This window comes from Sturnira hondurensis, unplaced genomic scaffold (assembly GCF_014824575.4).
Source record: "Sturnira hondurensis isolate 20B ecotype Veracruz unplaced genomic scaffold, ASM1482457v3 Scaffold0002840, whole genome shotgun sequence".
NCBI classification, from domain to species: Eukaryota; Metazoa; Chordata; class Mammalia; order Chiroptera; family Phyllostomidae; genus Sturnira; species Sturnira hondurensis.
Window position 1 is genome coordinate 14,020,725 of NW_028075471.1, and position 18,110 is coordinate 14,038,834.

The 18,110-nt window shown below is 37.7% G+C and overlaps 1 non-coding gene across 1 annotated transcript; it reads right to left on the reverse strand.

Moving 5' to 3' along the window:
• Positions 1-12,343: 12,343 nt before the first annotated feature.
• Positions 12,344-12,450, reverse strand: LOC118983729 (U6 spliceosomal RNA). Its single transcript, XR_005065785.1, has one exon. It is a non-coding gene; the product is annotated as a U6 spliceosomal RNA (small nuclear RNA).
• Positions 12,451-18,110: the final 5,660 nt, after the last annotated feature.

An 18,110-nucleotide genomic window follows, 5' to 3' on the forward strand; every position in this document is an offset into this window, starting at 1 on the left:
TCTACCACGTGCCCGCGCCCTGGGTGCAGACGCTGCCCGGGGCAGCACCTGGTTCTGGGACCAGCTGGTGGAGCAGCCAAGCCCTNCCGCACAGCGCCGCGGCACACCGGGGCAGAAGTAGGACAGGGAGACAAGACGGGCCAGGCAAGCGGGCGCCCCACCAGTGCTCTGCCTGCACCCCCTGCCGGCCCGCTCACCTGCGACCTGGCAGCTAGAAGCCGGGGCCGGAGCGCCAGGACTCGCAGAACGGTCCGGGTCTGCGCTGCCGCCGGCGACGCCATCTTGACAGGATAGCCCGCGCGGTAGCTAACTGTGCGAGGTGCCGGAGGGGGAAGTGGAAGGAGGCGGCCCTGGCCGTCCCCCTGTACCAAGCTCCTCCTCTACCACGTGCCCGCGCCCTGGGTGCAGACGCTGCCCGGGGCAGCACCTGGTTCTGGGACCAGCTAGTGGAGCAGCCAAGCCCTCCCTCAGTCCCTCAGTACCCCAGCCCTGGCTCCAAGTCCCCAAATCCGCTTTTAGCTTTCAGAGGAGGGGTGTCTTTGGCACTGTGCCACCAGGAATGTGCTTGTGAACAAAAGAAGATCCGAGCCCTGTGGTCATGGGGCTTCAACTGTCCCCGTGGACCAACAAACAAGCAACTATTAGTCCTTCTAGTGAGGGATGGAGGGAGGGGCCTGGGCTGACATGTTCGACCAAGTAACCTCCAGTCCAGTCCTGGGTCACCGAGGCTGGTCCGGAGTATGGGGAGATTTGAGCTGAGAATTGAAATAATAAAGGAGGGGCAAATGGGTCTGGTGAGGTTGGCGGAAACCCTTCAGGGGTATCCAACCTTATGGCTCTCTGGGCCACACATTGAATATATTTCAATATGTAATCAAACAAAAAAAATCACGTTTTAAGTAAATTTGCGATTTTGTGTTGGGCTTCATTCATAGCCATCCTGAGCTGCATGCAGCCAGCCAGCTCCAGGTTGGGCACCCCTGCTTACATCTTAGTAAGATTCGTTTTAATCCAAGTATTAATTTAACAGAGTATTAATGCAAAACTATTGATGGATTCATAGCCCTGTCATAACCATAACAACATTTGCAGTCTACCAACTCTAAACACAAGACATGCAATAAAAATGACTATCTCCCTGGCCAAGTAGCTACTTGGCTTGATTGTCTTCCTGATAGCCACGGTTACAGGAGGTCAGGGTACATACATGAATTAACCAATGAATGCATAAATAAGAGGAACAAGAAATTGATGTCTGCCTCTCTCCTTCTCCCTGCCCCTTCCCTCCCTCCCTTTCTCTTTCTCTCCCTCTCTCAAATCAATTTTAAAAATTAAAAAATAAAAATAACTAGTAAATATGCTTAAGGCATACCAAAACTTTATAAATATGAATGAATTTATTTTTCAGTAGGTAGAAGTGTAAAATCCACACTTCGCAGAAAAGGAAACTGAGGCACATTGAAATTAAGGAACTTGCTCCTGGTCACAGATCTGATAAGAAGTGGAAAGGGGATGCAAACCCATTCTCTCTCTTGTCCCCACCTCATTAACCACTATTTTAGATTTTTTTTAAAAAAACTTACTTGTTCTGGAGCTTGTTATCATGGGGGGAAATGGTACAATGTAGCAGAACTGGGCAACTATTGCTGCTAATTTCCTTCTTTCTTTTCCTCCCTTCTTTTTTAAAATTTAATTTTGACAAATCAAATATATAGAAAAGTTCTAAGAATATTACCCCAAAATGCACAAATATCCTTTACCCAGATTTGCCATGTATATTTTGCCATTTGCTAGTCTTGATAGAGATATATAGATTTATAGTCCATTCTTCATTTCATTACAATTTTATCTGCTAGGTTTAGCATCTGTTAGCGATTATTGCTTGAATCTGTTATTACTATGATGGTTGCAAAGTGGCGATTATTTAGTTCTATCCTTTTCTACATATTTTAGTTTAGATTCTACTCCAAGAAGAGCTTTACCTTCTCCCACATTTCTTTATTTATTCTAGTATTCATTTGTATCAGTATGGACTCATGGATTACTTTTCAGGCTGTGCCAAACCTATGCTCTTTGCTATTGCCTACACATCCTTTTGATGCTTCTGGATATGGGTCATTTAATCCTCACAGAAACCCTTCAACTGTGTCCTACTGTTATTTCTATTTTGTCAGAGAGAGAACTGGGCCACGGAGAGATTATGTAACTTGCGCAGGGTCACATAGCTTGGAGTCAGACCCAAAGCTAGAATCTAACCACTCCAGTCCACACCCTTCCCTTGACATGAGTAGATCTGAGTTCCGTCGTCCATCATTACTTCTACTGGAGTTGCCATCTAGTAAGATGGAGCAGAGACTCACTAGTGTTTGTATGCTGAATATTTAAGCTTGGTGAGTGTTTTGAGCATGTCACTAAGAAGCAGATCACCTGTAGAATCCGTCAAAGCTGTATACTCAGATGTTACCATGGTAAGGAAGTCAGTCTTCCAGCAAAGACTAGAAGGGATCTGAAAGAAGAGTAGAAGAGTGCATTTTATGAAAGAAAGGAGAGATTTATGACATTCTTTTGTTCAGTGTTCTAAGATGACGTTTTCCTATTAGAGGATGATTTCGGGAAGTGGCATATGGAGAGGCTTTCCAATTGCCATTCAAGTACATTTGGTAGTCTTTAATTGGTTTACTACTTATTAGTACATAACTGGGGACTTTCCAGGCTGAGTAGCATTGTATGCTACTGTTTTTCTGTTTCAGTTGGTCTGCAGGCTTGGGGCCCAAGTCTTGTGTCACCAATTCCTCAATGTCTTCAGCCACATTCTCTCTTTCTGCCTTCTCTGAAGCCAAGGGACTAGGATGATGTAGCAGAAAGACATTTGTATGCAATCTCCAGTGCCTCATACTCGGCCAGACTACAGGAAATGTGCAGTAACACAGGTAGGATAAGTCCCACTTACTGAGCTGCTCCAAAGAATTTTTCCTATTTCCTGAGCATTTTTTCCAAACAGGAAACTCTTAGAGGTCAGAGGTTCCACTATAGAGTTCTGCACTTTGCTTTACTGAGACAAGCACTAGGTTTTCAGTTAAATGGGATTGGGTTCAAAAGCCACCTCTATCCCTTACAAACTTGTAGCCTGGGGAACTACCTACTTCATAAAGTGGTAGTAAATATTCAAGGAGATATTGTATGTAAGAACCTTGTGCCTAGTAGGGGTTTAACAAATGTTGTTTTCTTCTGCTAATAGGTTCTTAATAATATTTGTTTGATAGCTAATGTGAAATACCAGAGCCACTCTGAGATGTGAGTTGCAAGGACCCAGGCACTTTGTAACTTATATTGATACCACTGGTGAATTCTGGAAATGAGTAAATACCAGATGAAAGTATTAAAAGTGTTTGAAGTGGTTGCTTCCAGGAAGCTGGTAGAGGGTAATGGTTAGAAAACCTGACTTTTATTAAAGTATAATGGGCATACAATAGTAGTTTCATGTGTATAGCATAGTGACTTGACATTTATATGTATGCTGAAATAATCTCCACAGTAAGTGTAGTTACCACCTGTCCCTATGCAGAGTTTGCAGAATATTACTGTATTCTCCAAGCAATACATTACATAACCAAGACTTACTCTTTTTATAATTGGAAGTATGTACCTCTTGACCCTCTTACACATTTTTGCCTCAACCCCACCATTACTCCTCTCCTCCAATAACTACCAATCTGTTCTCTGTATCTATGAATATAAGTTATGTTTTGTTTGTTTTAAATTCCACATATACATTAGATCATATGGTATTTGTCTTTCTCTATCTGACTTTGTTCAGTTAGCATAATACTCACTGGGTCCCTCCAGGTTGTTACAAATAGCAAGATTTATATATTTTTTTCAGGGCCAAGTAATGTTTCACTGTAAATATATACATGACATTTTCTTTGTCCATTCATCCATTGATGGATGCTTGTGTTGTTTCCATATCTTGGCTGTTGTAAATAATGCTGCATTGTACATAGAGGTGCACATAGCTTTTCCAGAAGTAGAATTGATGTATTATATGCTACCTCTATTTTTAATTTTTTGAAGAATTTCCATACTGTTCTTCATAGAGGTTACACCAATTTACATTCTCCCCAAGTGTACATGAGGGTGCTCCTTTATTTATATCCTCACAAACACTTGTTGTTTCTTGTCTTTTTTGATAATAGCCATTTAAATAGGTATGAGGTGATTTTTATTTACATTTTCCTGATAAGTAGTGATGTTGAGCATATTTCTGTGTGTCTGTTGGCCATGTAAATGTTTTTTGGGGAAAATGACTATTCAGATTGTCTGCCCATTTAAAAATCAGATTGTTTATTATTTTGTTATTGAGTTGTATGAATTCTTTATGTAGTTTGTATAGTAATCCCTTATTAGATAAATGATTTGCAAATACTTCTTCCAATTAATTAGGATTTCTTTTGTTTTGTTGCTAATTTTGTTCACTGTGCAGAGCTTTTTTGGGGTTTGATGTAGTCCTATTTGTTTACTTTTACTTTTGTTGATTTTGCCGCTGGAGTCTGTTCCAGAAAAAAAAATCACTACAACCAATATCTAGAAACAAATAGGACTTTACTGCCTATATTTTCTTCTAAGAGTTTTATGATTTCAGGTTTTATATTCAAATCTTTAATCCACTTTGAGTTAATTTTTGTATTGGTATATGATAGTAATCCAGTTTTATTCTTTTTCATGTGTCTGTCCAGTTTTCCTAGCAGCATTTACTGAAAAGATTGTCTTTTTCTTATTGTATACTTTTGTCTCCATTATCATAAATTAATTGACCATATGTGTGTTTTTATTCCTGGGCTCTTTCTGTTACATTGATTTTATGTGTCTCTTTTTATGCTAATACCATACTGTTTTGTTTAATGTAGATTTGTAGTATAATTTGGAACCAAGGAATGTGATACCCCCAGCCTTGTTTTTTTTTTCAAGATTGCTTTGATCTATTATATTTCTAGAGCTTTAAAAATGCAGATTCCTAGACTCCAATATAGAGCTACTGAATCAAAGTCACTTATCATAGGGTCTAGGATCTGCATATTAAAAAATCTCCAACATTTTCTTAGTTTAAAAACTAAAAAAAAGCAAACAAACTAAGCCACAGAGAGGCCAACTCTCAAGAATTTTTTTGGTAAATCAAGGACAAGTTACTCTACTTTCCTCCACTGAGTTCCTAAATGTAGAAGAAAAAGCTGATAAACTGTAAATACAGGTATGACTAAATGCTGCTTTTAGAAAACTTTGACACATTGGCGCAAAATCCATTTTCTACCAGGGTCTAGGGTAGCTATGACATGTAGAAACATTGGGTAAGGGTTAATGAACAGCAATGCTATGTTTTTTTCCTTATCAAAACTGTACTTGTCAATTGTTTGAGCAGTAACTATGTCCACAAGCAATAGCACTCTCAGAAGCATTCTGTACTGTTGTATCAGATTGAAGCACAGAGGTATGTATCAGATGCACCGGATTCAATTCTTGACTTTGTGATGTAAAAGTTCCATGACCTTGGACAAATTACTTCACAGCCTCAGTTCTTTTATCTGTGAAAAGGGGATTATAATGATACCTATTTTTCCAAGATGTGTTCTGAAGTTCTTGAGATCCCAGTGGCTGTTATCCACTCTACCCTCTTTACCTGACTAAGAAATTCTTTTCATGTTTGTTTTTTTTTAGTGTCTATCCCAATGAGCCTCAATTTCCCCATTAGTAAATTGAATTCCAGTTATAATGACATCTTATATGAACTGGGAGTTAGCAATGTAACACTTCTCGTAAATTTTGTATACATTGTCAAGTTCTAAAACTCCATGATCAAACTTGGGACTTAGAACACCCTGCCTACAACAGTTTCTTAAATTATTCATTCCAAGAAGAAAAATAAACACGTGAGTAGGCTCATATACCTTCTCTTTCATCTCAGCAGTGCATGATAACAGTGAAATACTGTGCTCTCTTTCGTATCCATACTGATTGCTCTAGCGTCCCTGATTTGCCAAGGAGGCGTGTCATGAAATCTAGCTCGGGGCTAGTGCACCTAGCACTTCCAATGGCTGTTTGTCATTACCTTTTCTTTTAAGCATGAAAACCACTGGAAAAATACAAACTCACTATAACCTGTAGAACTGAGTAGAATTTTAAAGAAATAGCCCCAATTTTCATGAATAGCATTTGAATTCATCCTGGTGCATGTCAGAAATGAAAATCACTATTATGATGATGAAATAAAGGGCTCTTATAGATTTTTATTCAGTTATTTTTTACTTTTTAAATTATTTTTATTGATTATTTTATTACAGCTGTCCGGGGTTTTCCCCCCTTTACCCTCCTCCACCCAGCTTCCCCCACTCCCCCAGATAATCCTCCCACCATTGTTCATGTCCATGGGTCATGCACATAAGTTCTTTGGCTACTCCATTTCCTGTACTGTACTTTACATCCCCATGGCTATTCTGTAACTACCTATTTGTACTTCTTAATCCCCTCACGTCTTCATCCATTCCCCCACACTCCTCGCCATCTGGCAACTATCAAAACACTCTCCATATTCGTGATTCTGTTTCTGTTCTTGTTTGCTCAGTTTGATTTTGAGATTCAATTGTTGATAGATATGTGTTTTTGCCATTTGTGTGGGATTGGGAGGAGGCTAGAGGAAAAGGACAGCAATCATGTGATTCCCCTCTTTCTTGTTTTCCTTTAATTTCTTACTCTATTTCACCCTCCTTAAACTTTCTTTCCAAAGTCTCAATGCCATTCCATCTGCCTGAAAGACCCATCCCTATGGTTCACCAACCTCAGGCTTTCTCTCATTTCTTGAGAATCAGTCAGCCTCTTCAGGAAGAGTCCCTGAAAGCAAGGCTGGGTCATTTCCATGGTTAGTACGGGTTAATTTATATTGGCTTCTTCCTTTAGAATTTTTAAATCTTCAACAACAAGGACTGTGTCTTCTTCAATGTTATATCCTGTATTACAGGATAATACAGGACAATGTACTGTATTACAGTACAATGCCTTAAGCAGAAATGATAAATAAATAAAGATGAAGCTGATGCAATAATCACCTTTAATAAGAAAATTCAAAGAGTCATTAAGGTCTAGAAATCTGTCAGTACCACCCCAACAAGATAGGAAATTGAGGCCTATGAAGGGAAATAATCTTCCAGTTATTTATCACACACTACACTTGTTCTTAGATGCCTTAGAGGTCTACCTTGTGCATCTCTCTCCTCTATATTTGTTTTACAATTACAGTTGACATACAATATTATATTAGTTTTAGGTATACAATAAAGTGATTAGACATTTACATAATGTTTGAAGTGATTGCTGAATAAGTCTGATACCATCCTGACACCATACCTAGTAATTACAATATTATTGACTATATTCCCCACGCTGTCTTTTACATCCCCATGTCTATCTTGTAACTACTAATATGTACTCTTTAAACTTTTTGTTTTTTTCATCCAGTCCCCCAACTCCCTCCCCTCTGGCACCCATCAATCTGTTTTCTATGATTCTCTGTTTTGTTTGTTTATTTTGTTCCTCAGATTCCACATAGAAGAGAAATGATATTTGTCTTTCTCTGTTTGATTTATTTCAGTTAGAACAATAGTCTCTGGGTCCATCAGTGCTATCACAAGTGGTAATATTTCTTTAAACTTGTGGCTGAATAATATTCCATTGTATATATGCACCACATTTTTTAGCCACTTGTCTGCTGGTGGACACTTAGATTACTTCCATATCAGGAATATTGTAAATAATGCTGCAATGAACATGGAGGTGCATAGCTCTTTTCTAATTAATATTCAGGTGTTCTGATAAATACCCAGAAGTGAAATTGTTTATCAGAAGGTAGTTTTATTTTTAATTTTTTGAGAACCCTCCATATTGTTTTTCCCAGAGTTCTATATCAATTTATATTCCCACAAACAGAGCACGAGAGTTTTTCTTTCTCAACATTCTCATCAACACTTGTTTCTGTCAAGGTGATATCTCATTGTAGTCTTAATTTGAATTTCCATGATGAGTAGTGATGTTGAGCATCTTTTCATATATCTATTGGCCATTAGTATGTTCTCTTCAGAGGAGTATCTGTTCATCTCCTCTGCCAATTTTTTTTAAATTATTTATTTATTTATTTTTAGTGACAGGAGATGGGAAGGAGAAAGAGTGGGAGAGAAACATCAATGTGTGGTTGCCTCTCATGTGTCCCCTACTGGGGACCTGGCCTGCAACCCAGTCATGTGCCCTGACTGGGAACCGAACCGGCAACCCTTTGCTTCACAGACCCATGCTCAATCCACTGAGCTCCTCTGCCAATTTTTAATTTGGATTGTTTTTTGGCCTTAAGTCATGTGTGTTCCTTATATATTTTGGATTTTACCCCTTATCAGAGGTATCATTGGTGAATATCTTCACTCATTCAGTAGGTTGTATTTTCATTTTGTTGATGGTATTTTTTATTTTAATGTAGTTCAATTTGTTTATTTTGTTTTTTCGTTTCCCTTGCCTGGAGAGACATTTCAAAAATCTACATTTAGTGCTAAGACCAATGTCAGAGAGTTTACTACCTAGGTTTTCTTCTAGGAGTTTTATAGTTTTGGGTCTTGCATTTAAGTCTTTTATCTATTTTTAGTTTATTTTTTATATAGTGTAACAAAGTGATCTAGTTTCACTTTTGCATGTGTCTGTCCAGTATTCCCAACCTCATTCCTTGAACAGACTCTTCTTACCTATTGTAGATTCTTGCTTACTTTGTCATAGATTAATTGACCATATAGGTATAGGTTTATTTCTGGGTTCTCTATTGTGTTTCACTGATCTATGTGTCTGTTTTTATGTCAGTATCATGTTGTTTTGATAACTATAGCCCTATAGTATAGTTTGGTATCAGATAGCACTATGCTTGCAACTTTGTTCTTGTTTTTTAAAATTGCCATGACTATTCTGGATCATTGGTGGTTCTGTGTAAATTTCAGAATTATTTGTTTTGTGAACATTGCCGTTGGTATTTTTTTTAGGTATTGCATTTAATCTGTACTTTAGGTATTGCATTAAATGCAATCTGTATTGCATTTAATTTGTACTGCATTTAATGCTTCCACTTATTTGCACCTTCTTTAGTATTTTTTAATGTCTTATAGGTTTCTTTTTTTAACTTCTTTATTGTTGTTCAAGTACAGTTGTCTCCATTCCCCCCCACCCCAGCCATTCCCACCTTCCTCCCCTGATCCCACCACCACCCCCTTGGTGTTGTCCATGTGTCCTTTGTAGTGGTTCCTGAAAACGCTTCTCCCTCCCCCGCCCACCATTTTCCCCTCTGACCTTCCCACTGGTTACTGTCAGTTTGTTTTTAATTTCAATGTCTCTGATTATATTTTGTTTGATTGTTTGTTTTGTTGATTAGGTTCCAGTTACAGGTGAGATAATATGATATTTGTCTTATACCACCTGGCTTATTTCACTTAGCATAATGCTCCCCAATTCCATCCATGCTGTTGCAGAGGGTAGGAGCTCCTTCCTTTCTGCAGTGCAGTATTCCCTCGTGTAACAATGTCTTGTAGTTTTCTGAGTACAAGTCTTTTACTTCCTTAGTTAAATTTATTCCTAGGTATTTTATTCTTTTTCATAATATTGTAATTTCACTTTCCAATAGTTCATTGTTGGTGTATAACAATGCAACTTATATCTGAATAAGAATTTTGTATTTTTACTGAATTCATTTAATCTAATCTTTTTTGGTTGAATCATTAGAGTTATCTATATATGTTAACTGCAAATAGTGACAGACTAACTTCTTCCTTTCTAATTTGGATGTCTTTTATTTTTTTTAAAGATTTATTTATTTATCTTTAGAGAGGAAGGGAAGGAGAGAAGGAGAGAAATATCAATGTATGGTTGCCTCTCTTGAGTCCCCTGCTGGGAACTGGCCTGCAACCCAGACATGTGCCCTGACTGGGAATCGAACCGCGATTGTGTGGTTCGCAGGCCCGCACTCAATTCACTGAGTTATACCAGCCAGGGCTGGATGTATTTTATTAATTTTTCTTTTTCTCTTTCTTTTATCTGATTGCTGCAGATAGGGCTTTCAATATTATGTTGATTAAAGAGGTAAAAGTGTACATACTTATCTGTTCCTGAGCAAAAGAAAAAGTTTTCCATCTTTCACCATGGAGTATGATCTTAACTATGTACTTGTTGTGAATGGTCTCTATTATGTTGAGGTATACTCTATCTACACACACTTTGCTCAGAATTTTTATTGTAAATGAATGTTAGGTGTTGTCAAATGCCTTTACTGCATCTATTGGTATGATCACATGATTTTTATGCTTCATTTTGTTTATGTGATGTATTGGTCTAATTTCTTTGTTGATATGTGGTCCAGGGAAAAAAATACTACTTGTTTATTTTGCATGATCTTTTTAATGTTTTGCTGAATTAGATTTGTTAATATTTTATTGAGGATTTTTGCATCTCTGATCATCAGGGATATTGGCTGATATTTTTTTAGTGTATTTGTTTGGTTTTAGTATCAGGACTGAGTTCATAAAACTTCGTGAGTTCATAATTCAAACTTCATAAAATGAATTAAAAAGCCTCCCCTCCTCCTCAATTTTTTGGGACAGTTTGAGGAAGATGGCTATTAATTCTTTTTTTAATGTTTGAAAAAGTTCACCTTTAAAACCAGCTGGTACAAGACATTTGTTTGTTAGAAGGTTTTTTTAAAAAGATTTTATTTATTTATCTTTAGAGGGGAAGGGAAGGAAAGAGGGAGAGAAATATCAGTGTGTGGTTGCCTCTCGTGGGTCCCGTTTTGGGAACTGGCCTGCAACCCAGGCATGTGCCCTGACTGGGAATCAAACCGTAATCCTCTGGTTCGCAGGCCCACACTCAATTCACTGAGCTATACCAGCCAGGGCTGTTTGTTAGGAGTTTTTTAAAAATTATTGACTCAATTTAATTAGTAGTTATCAGTATGTTGGGATTTACTGTTTCTTCTTGATTCAGTCTTGGAAGACTGTATGCTTCTAGAAATGTATTCTTTTCTTCCAGATTAAATTTGTCGGCATGTAATTGTCTACAGTATTTTCTCATAATTCTCTGCATTTCTGTGATATCAGTTGTCAGTTTCCTCTTTCATTTCTGATTTTACTTATTTGAGTCCTGTGTCTTTTTTCTTCATGCTGCCCAGAGTTTTATCAATTTTGTTTACTTGTTTGTTTGTTTGTTTATTTATTCCTCACCTGAGGGTATGTTTATTGATTTTAAAAGAGAGGAAGAAACATAGAGAGAGAAACATCCAAGTCAGAGAAATACATCGGTTGTTTGCCTCCTGCACATGCTCCTACTAAGGATCAAACTCCCAACCTGGGTATGTATCCTGACCAGGGATTGAGCCCACAACCTTTGGGTATATTGGACATTACTCCAACTAACTGAGCCACCCAGCCAGAGTAATTTTGGTTACCTTTCTTAAAAGAACTAGCTCCTGGTTTTATTGTTCTTTTCTATTAATTTCTTTACCTTAATTTTGTTTATTTCCACTCTGATTTTTATTATTTCCTTCCGTCTATCAACTTTGCACTTTGTTCTTCTTTCTCTAGTTCTTTTAAGTATAAGGTTAGATTGTTTGAGATATTTCTTGTTTCTTGGGGTAGGCCTAAATTGCTGTAAATATCCCCCTTCAAATGGCTTTGTCTGTGTCCCATAGAGTTTGAATCATTGTGTTTTCATTTTCATTTTTCTTAGGGTATATTTTGACTTCTCCCTCGGTTTCATTGTAAACCTATTCATTGTTTAGTACCATGTTATTTAGCCTTCGTATGTTTATGGGTTTTTTTCAGTTTTCTTGTAATTGACTTCCAGTTTTATACCACTGTGATTTGGTAAGTAGCTTGGTATGATTTCAATCTTCTTAAATTTATTGAGATTTGTTTTGTGGCCTAACATGTTGCCTATCCTAGAAAATGTTCTATGCACACCTGAAATGAATGTATATTCTTCTGCTTGTGGGTAAAATGTCCTAAGAATACCAATTAATTCCATCTGATCTAATGTATCTTTTAAGGCCACTGTTTCCTTATTGATTTTCTGTCTGAATAATCTATTAAATAATGTCAATGGGGTGTTAAAATTATCTATTATGACTGTGTCACTGTTGATCTCTCCCTTCATGTTAATATTTGCTTTATATATTCAGGTGCATATTGAGTGTGCATATGTTTATGAGACTTAAATCCTCCTGTTGGATTAATCCCTTATCATTATGTAGTGTCTTCCTTTGTCTCGGTCTCTTTTTTTTTTCATAGAACGCTTCATGAATTTGCATATCATCCTTGTGCAGAGCCCATGCTAATCTTCTCTGTATCATCCCAGTTTTAGTATATGTGCTGCCAAAGTGAGCATTCTTACTTTGTTTTAAAGGCTATTTTGTCTGATATAAGTATTGCTACTCCACTTTTTTGTTTGTTTGTTTCTACTTGTGTGAAATGTTTGTTCCATCCCTTGACCCTCAGTTTATGTGTCTTTCAGTCTGAACTGGATTTCCAATAGGCAGCATGTGTCCAAGCCTTGGTTTTTCAACCATTCAATCTGCCTTTTGACTGGAGCACTTAGTCCATTTTCATTTAAAGTAATTATTGGTAAAGTAGTTATCACCATTTTGTTCTTTCTTTTCTGATTGTTTTTGTAGTTCTCTGTTCTTTTCTTATTGCTCTCTCTTCTTATACCTGTTGCTCTCTTCTCTTGTATCTTGATGAGTTCCTATAGTGTTAGGTTTGAGTTAGTTTTCCTTTATTTCTTGTATATCTTTTATAAATTTTTGGTTTGTGGTTACCATTTGCTTCATATAAATATGAGCAATTTTATAGCAGTCTATTGTGAGATGGTTGTCATTTAAGTACAAACACATTCTAAAATCACTCATTTTTACTTATCCCCTCTCCATATATATTTTTTCACTATTGTGTGTATGTATCCATTAATTTATTGTTGCAATTATGCATGATCTTCCTTTTAATGTTGTGACCCTTCTACTTGAATTTTCATGGTTTGATACACTGCTTCTACTAAGTGTTTGCCTTTGTCACTAAGAACTTTTTTCTCTCCTATTTTTTCTTAGTTATATGAGATTTTTTTATCTTTTAAAAGATAGAAGAACCTTTTTTATCTACTTAAAAGAGTCTCTTTAACATTTTTTGTAATACTGGTTTAGTGGTGAACTCCTTTAGCTTTTGTCTGGGAAACTTTTCACCTTTGTTTCTATTCAAATTATAATTTTGGTGGGTAGAGCAGTCTTGGTGAAGGCTTTTCCATTCATCATCTTTATTGTACCTCATTCCCTTCTATCCTGCAAAGTTTTGTTGAAATACCAGCTGTCAGTCTTATAGGAACTGCCTCATGTGTAACTAACTGCTTTTTTGTTGTTACTTTTAAAATCCTCCCTTTGTCTTTAACCTTTGAAATTTTAATTATGTTGTGTCTTGGTGAAGGCTTCTTTGCATTCATCTTGTTTGAGACTCTGCATTTTCTTGTCTTATATGTTTTTTTATATCACTGGGTTAGGGAAGTTTTTCATTACTTTTTAAAACAGGTTTTGAGTCTCTTTCTCTATTCTCCTTCTGGGACACCTATAGTGCATATGTTGGTACACTTGATATTGTCCCAGATGTTCCTTAAACTATCCTCATTTTTTTAACTTTTTTTCTTTTTGCTGTTCTGATTGTGTGTTTTTGTCACTTTATCTTCCAGATCACTAATCTAATTTTCTGCTTCATCTAATCTGCTCTCGATTCTCTATAGGGTATTCTTCATTTCTATTATTGTATTCTTCAGTTCTGACTAGTTCTTTTTTATCCTCACCTGAGGACTTTTTTTTTCACTGATTATTTTAGAAAGAGAGAAACGGTGGGGAGAAAGGGAGAGAAACGTCAATGCAAGAGAGAAATATCAATCAGTTGCCTCTTGTATACACCCCAACTGGGAACTGAACCTGCAACCTAGACATTTGCCCTGACTGGTAATCGAATCTGTGACCTTTCAGTTTATGGGGTGATGCTCCAACCAACTGAATCACACCAATCAGAGTTGACTGCTTTTTTAAAATTTATTTGCCTTTTTATATTATCTTTTTGTTGCAGTTCTTACTAAGATCATCTATTCTTCCTCTAAATGTATTAAGCATCCTAATGACCAGTGTTTTGAACTCTGTATCAGGTAGATTGCTTGTCTCCATTTTGTTTAGTTCTTTTTCTATGATTTTGTCCTGTTGTCTTATTTGGGACATTTTTTGGGGGGATCTCCTCATTTAGGCTGCCTCCTTGTATTTGTTTCTGTGTATTAGGGAAATCTTCTATGTATTCTGGACTTTGATAGAGTTGCCTTATGTGGAAGTTGTCCTGTGGGGCTTATTAGGGCAATCTCCTTGGTCACCTGAGTTGGGTCCTCAACAGGGGTCACCTTGAAGATTGTGTGGATTGTGTGTGCTCTTCTGTTTTAGCTGGGTCTTGAGAGTTGTTGTCAATGTATGTGATTGGCTGTCAAGTTGACTGGCTGTTGAGGCTGGCTGTGACTGCAAAGGATGAACTTTTATAAAAGGGTTGACCCCTTAGTGCAATAGTCACTTTAGTGGGATTCTACTCCCAGCTCAGTCCACTTTTTGCACATTGTTTATGGAGCTGTTTGAGTAGGGCTCTGGTGCAATCTGAAGACAGCCACTGGGCTTATTAGGGTTGGAGCTTCATGGGAGTGGCTTCCGTGCTGGTCAAGGTTGGTCACTGTGTGTCGGTCTTGGGGCTGCCTGATAAAATCTACTGAGTGATCTTTCAGAATGCCAGGCTTGGGGTCACTTTGAGGGAGCTATCATGCATAGTTAGCCTGGTCACTGCTTGTATGGATTTGTGTATCTTTGAGAAAGTCTGCATCTCAAGTCTAGGGTAGTCAAAACTTGTTTGAGGTTTACTGCCCTTTGAGTGAGTCTGTAGCATGAGCTGAGGCAGGTTGCTCAAGTTAGGGAGCCACTGGAAGATGCTGGGCCAGACAGTTCATTGGGTGGGGTATGATCTCAGGGAATCACCAGGGTGGAGTTAATGTTGTTAGCTAGGTTAATGGAGAGCTCAGATTTTATGTCCACCTGTGCTGAGCTGGCTTGGTGGGTGGAGAGCTCAACAATGGAACAATGGCTCCTGCTGGTACTTCCAGCCCTGGAGTTGCCCAGATCCCTGCCTCTCCAGACCTCACACAAAAGTTAGTCAATTTAGTTCCGGTACTTTTTAGGTTCCTGCCCAACCTTGACCTTTGAGAGAGTGAGTTTGTGTCCTTTAAGAGTAGCACCTTGGTCTCCCAAAGTCTTTTGTTTTACTCAGACACAATCCCCACCGGTTTTCACAGCCAGAAGTTATGGGACTCCCCTTCCCACACTGGTGCCCTACTTTGTCATCCTCACTCCTCAGAGGGAACCTCTACAGCTGAGATGTCCCTCTTGTTTCTTAATTGTCACACCATGAATATGGGACCTACCACTTCTATTTCCCCTTCCTCCTGCCAGTCTCAATGTGGCTTCTTCTTACATCCTTAGTTATAGGACTTCTGCTCGCTAGTCTTCTGGTGGTTCTCAGTGATAGTTGTTCTAAAATTTAGTTGTAATTTTGAAGTAGTTTTGTAAGAAGGTGAGCACAGAATTTGTCTATTCTGCTGTTGTGAACGGGGACCCTATTGAACACTTATAATTTAACATAAATTATATTATTATCCTCAGTCCTATTTTATAGATGTACAAATTGAGTCTTCCAGTGAAAAATAAGTTGCCTGAATAATGAATAAGACAAGACCAATCCCTATCAATCTGAGATTAATCCTAGGCAGGCACCATCCAATAGAACTTTTTGCAGTGATGGAAAGATTCTATATCTGTGTAGTCCACTACCATAGTCATTAACCATATATGGCTACCGAGCTGTTGAAATATGGCTAGTGGAACCTAGAAAACAAATTTTTAATTTTATTTAATATAATAATTTATATTTAATTAAAACATTTTTTATTATTGATTTTAGAGAGTGGGAGGAAAGGAGGAGAGAGAGAGAGAAACATCGATTTGTCCTTCCACTAATTAATGTATTCATTGGTTGATTCTTATATGTGATCTGACCAGAAATTGAGCATGCAACTCTGGCATATCAGACAATGCTTTAAACAGCTGAGCTACACAGCCAGAGCTATCTTATATTTGATTTTGAACAGCTTCCCATGGCTAGTGGTGGCCATATTAACTAGCACAGGTCTAAGCTATCCAACTAATTTATGAAACCTTTGTACCAGCACACTATTTTCTTAATTGTGTTCCTTTCATAGTGGTTACTGAGACAAGGACTTGGGTACAAATAGCTTATTTAAGGAGTGATCCTAGGCAGCCAGTGAGGGAGTGGGGAAGTGAGATAGGAATGGTGGGAAACTAATAAAGGCTGCATTAGTTGGCTAGAGGCAATTGAAATTAATTTTTAGGGAATACTCTGAGAGCCTGTTGTAGAAGATACTTCCTAATCATCCCATTGTGGGGTGAGGAAGTGGTCATATTTATCTAATAAATCCCCCGCCTCAATGGTTGAGGGCTGCTCCTGGAGCATCGACACATCATCCTTACCCTCAGGCTTACAGCCTGCCTCTTCTGTGGGACAGCCACGTACATCCCTGTGGCTAGATAAAGCCTTAGGACATTGAGACCCAGGTGCATGAAGGATGGACTGCTCTGCAAAGCTGCAGGTGACTTCCAGGGAGATCAAGGGTATATGAGGTCGTGTAAAATATACTGAGTCTCACTTTAAACTTACAGATTAGCTCATATTAGTATTCCACCTGGAGTGGGAAGAATGGCACTTGAGATTGGTAAGAAAGGTTCTGCTACTTAAAAAATAAAAATTTAAGGATAACTGTAGCTGTAAATTGTGCTCTGAACTGCTTTCCTGACCACATCAGTTAGTGAATTTTGTTCTCTTCAGTATCGTTTCTAGCTCAGCATGAATGGTCTAACTATCCCTGCAGTCTGGGTCCCTCAACAGGGCTGAAAAATAGCTGACCCTAAAATTTCTCAGTGGAGACATAAAAAGACTCGATTATTCCAGAAGGTGTTTGTTTGTTTGGCTTTTATTTGATATAGAGTATATAAAAAGATTAGAGGCAGCAAGAAAACCAGGGAGAATCTACATGTGTTTTTTTAAATAAAAATATATTTTACAGCAGAAGTTGAAAGAAGTGGTGCAAATAATAATTTCTCCCACTCTGATATCAAGCTTTATTGAGCTCCCAGGAAAGCAAATGTGTAATTATGGTGAAGTCAATTGACTGAAGGCCAAGTAAAAAGGGAGATGAGCTTTAGGAGAAAAAACACTTGATTCCGAAAAGAAAGCAGCATTAAGGATCCTAGCCACTTGATCCAGATTAGCTGCTGGTCTTTACAGGCTTGAGCTCAAAGAATGTGGAGAATTCTTGATATTGTATGAAAATGAATGTTATCAAAGCTCTGTTTGAGCCAATGGCTGACTGTGGAGGCTAAGGAGAGATTAGCTACCTCAAAAAGAAGATGCTTGGGCAGATTTCTTCATATTACAAACTTCTACAAATTTCTTCTCAAAAATTCTGTTCAAAAAGAAATTGAAGTAACCTTGGGTCAAAGTTAGAGCAAGAGTTTCTACAAGAGTGAAGCCAACAATGCGACAAGGGAAAAAAATTGGGGGAGACTAGAGTAAAATTTTTCCATGAAAATATTTCAAATATATCTAGATGCTCTTAAGAAAATAAAAGATGCCATAATGGACAAATGTCATGCATAAAAAATTCAGAAAGGAAGAGGTAGAAATCTTTACTAAACAAGAAAAAGAACAATTTACTTCATTGAAAATATTGAAGAAATGCAAGATAAAACAAAATATAAATTACATATTAAAGTTTGTGCATGTTTTAAATAAATAAAATGCTCAATGTGTATTCAGTTTGGTTACATCCTACCAGAGGACAATTTGGCAATATACACATATATGCCAAGCCTAAAAGAGTTTAAATCCTCCAATATA